The sequence below is a fragment of the Copadichromis virginalis genome, linkage group LG7 (genome assembly GCF_057382275.1).
Source record: "Copadichromis virginalis isolate Kocher_CV1m ecotype Utaka linkage group LG7, C_Virginalis_male_GT1.1, whole genome shotgun sequence".
NCBI lineage: Eukaryota > Metazoa > Chordata > Actinopteri > Cichliformes > Cichlidae > Copadichromis > Copadichromis virginalis.
In genome coordinates, this window is record NC_140624.1 from 62,798,804 (window position 1) to 62,801,423 (window position 2,620).

Consider the following 2,620-nt stretch of genomic DNA (forward strand, 5'->3'; position numbering starts at 1 on the left):
CCGGCCTTCGTCCCGTGTCTCTGCTGGAGGGTCCGAGGGACCGCTCCGGCCTTTGTTTCCTGTTTCCGCTGGAGGGTCCGAGGGACCGCTCCGGCCTTTGTTTCCTGTTTCCGCTGGAGGGTCCGAGGGACCGCTCCGGCCGTTGTCTCCAGTCTTCGCTGGGGGGCCCGAGGAGCCCGTTCAGCCACCTGTCTCAGCTGGAGGGCCCGAGGAGCCCGTCCAGCCACCTGCTGCAGCTTCATCATCATCCTCGCCGGCTGCAGCATCATCATCATCCTCGCCGGCTGCAGCATCATCATCAGCCTCGTCTGGTCCAGCCTCAGAGCCTTCAGCCTCGTCTGGTCCAGCTTCATCCGAGTCTTCATCCTCGCCTGGTCCAGCCTCTGCAGCCTCGCCTGGTCCGGATCACCATCGCCTGAGTGGCCGCCGTTGCCTTCCGCACGGCCGGCCCCCGGACCGCCATCGCCTGAGTGGCCGCCGTTGCCTTCCGCACGGCCGGCCCCCCGAACTGTGTCCACGTCGCCGCCGTTGCCGTCCGCACGGTCGGCCCCCCGAACTGTGTCCACGTCGCCGCCGTTGCCGTCCGCACGGTCGGCCCCCTGAACTGTTTGGACTCCTGTGCTGTCGGCCCCCTGAACTGTTTTGGACTCCTGTGCTGTCGGCCCCCTGAACTCTTCTGTTTTGGGCTCTGTTTTTTCCTGTGTTCTGGTGTGCTTCGTTTCTTTTGGTTTTGGGCTCGTTTTTTGTTTTTGTCTTTTGGCCTTCTGGGCCCTGTTTCAGGAAGCCGGTTTAGTGGAAAAACTGAGTAAGTATACCCTGAGGTAACGAAAACTCTGGGTTTTCGGTTTCACAAAGCGAGTTCAGCTGAAGCCTGAGTGAGTCACTATGACGACACACTCCGTGAAGCTAACCTGCCCCCTAGCAGGTTTACTACAACTAACCCTGACTGTCTCCGCCCCTTTGTCGGAAACCTGACAGTAGGAAGTGTCAGACATGGCGTGTCCCTTCCTTGAAGAGCCAGTAGATCGTGAAGCCCAAATTCTCCGCAGAGCTCTCCGCCGGGAGAGAGTGATTAGAGCGCGTTTGGACATTTTATCATTTCCTGATGATTTTCTGTGCGAACGTTACCGTTTCTCAGCACAATCTATAAGTTATTTGAATAACATCCTCAGGCCATATATTACGCATGTGACACATCGCGGACATGCTCTCAGTTCTGTACATATTATTTGTATTGCACTTCGTTTTTTTGCAAACGGGAGCTTTCTGTATAATATTGGTGACGCTGAGCACGTTTCCAAGGCTACCGTCTGTCGGGCAGTCAGGAATGTTACAGTTGCACTGAAACGTCTCCTGTACACGTTTGTGGTGTTCCCCGGTCATAGACCCACAAGATTTATCAAAGAGGGATTCCACAAAATTGCAGGTATCAGGATGACCAAAACGTAATTTATGGTGTGGTGATACTTGGACTACTACTTAAATTTTACATTTATTTTCAGGGTTCCCAGGCGTGATTGGCTGTATAGATGGCACTCACATTCCAGTCATTGCTCCTTCAGTAAATGAAGGAGACTATGTGAACAGGAAGTCTTTCCACAGCATTAATGTACAGGTACATAGTTCCCTGTAGCATTTCAAACTAACAAATTATTTTATCATAGTAATGGATGCTAATTTGTGTTCTCTGCACTGTGAAGATCATATATGATGCTGCCAACATTATCACAAATGTGGAAGCCAAGTGGCCAGGCTCTGTCCATGACTCACAAATATTCCGTGAATGTACACTGAGCACAAAATTTGGACATGGTGAGTTGAGAATACTTTAAAATATATAAAGACCAATTGCTTCAGGGACATTTGAACTGAAGTGTATCCTTCTGTCTTAGGAGAGTTCACTGGCTACTTGCTTGGTGATAGGGGGTATCCATGTTTACCCTATTTGCTTACCCCTTACCCTGACCCTGAACCGGGCCCACAGCAGCGATATAATCTGGCTAATTGCAGGACAAGAGCCAGAATTGAAATGACTATCGGAATGCTTAAGGCCCGGTTCCAGTGCCTGCAAAGACTCAGGGTCACCCCAGAAAGGGCATGTGACATTATTGTGGCATGTGTGATTCTTCACAACATTGCCACAATTAGAGGAGAACACTGTCCTTCTGAACCAAACATCAGCAGTGATCCAAACCATGAACATCCTGACCCTCCCACGGACATACAAGATGGAAGCGCAGTCAGAGACACCATATGTCACAATCATTTCTTTTGACCCATCACCTCAACATGTTGAAAGAAGAATAAACAGATTTTTTGTTCAACTGGCTTTATTGGTCACCTGTATTTCCTGTACACAAAGTATTAAAAGATGTAAACCTCATAAAGTGTCTCTGTTGCTTCCTCCTCTGTAACAGCTGTCAATGTTTCTTCATTATTTTCCTGTAGTAAAGAAATAAACAACATTGCTGTTCTACTGTACACTCATATAATCTGTGGAGTATTACTCACAACTGCATGTTGGTCTGGCTCAACAGGAGGCTGCACCAGATGCAGTACACCATCACCATCAACTGATAGAATATGAGGTTTATACAGGTCACTTATAACTTACAAGGGA

At 49.4% G+C, this 2,620-nt stretch overlaps 1 long non-coding RNA gene across 1 annotated transcript; it reads left to right on the forward strand.

Annotated features, from left to right (window-relative positions):
* The first annotated feature begins 780 nt into the window (after positions 1-780).
* LOC146706493 (uncharacterized) lies at positions 781-2,327 on the forward strand. Its single transcript, XR_014921570.1, has 2 exons — positions 781-1,812; positions 1,893-2,327. It is a non-coding gene; the product is annotated as an uncharacterized LOC146706493 (long non-coding RNA).
* Positions 2,328-2,620: the final 293 nt, after the last annotated feature.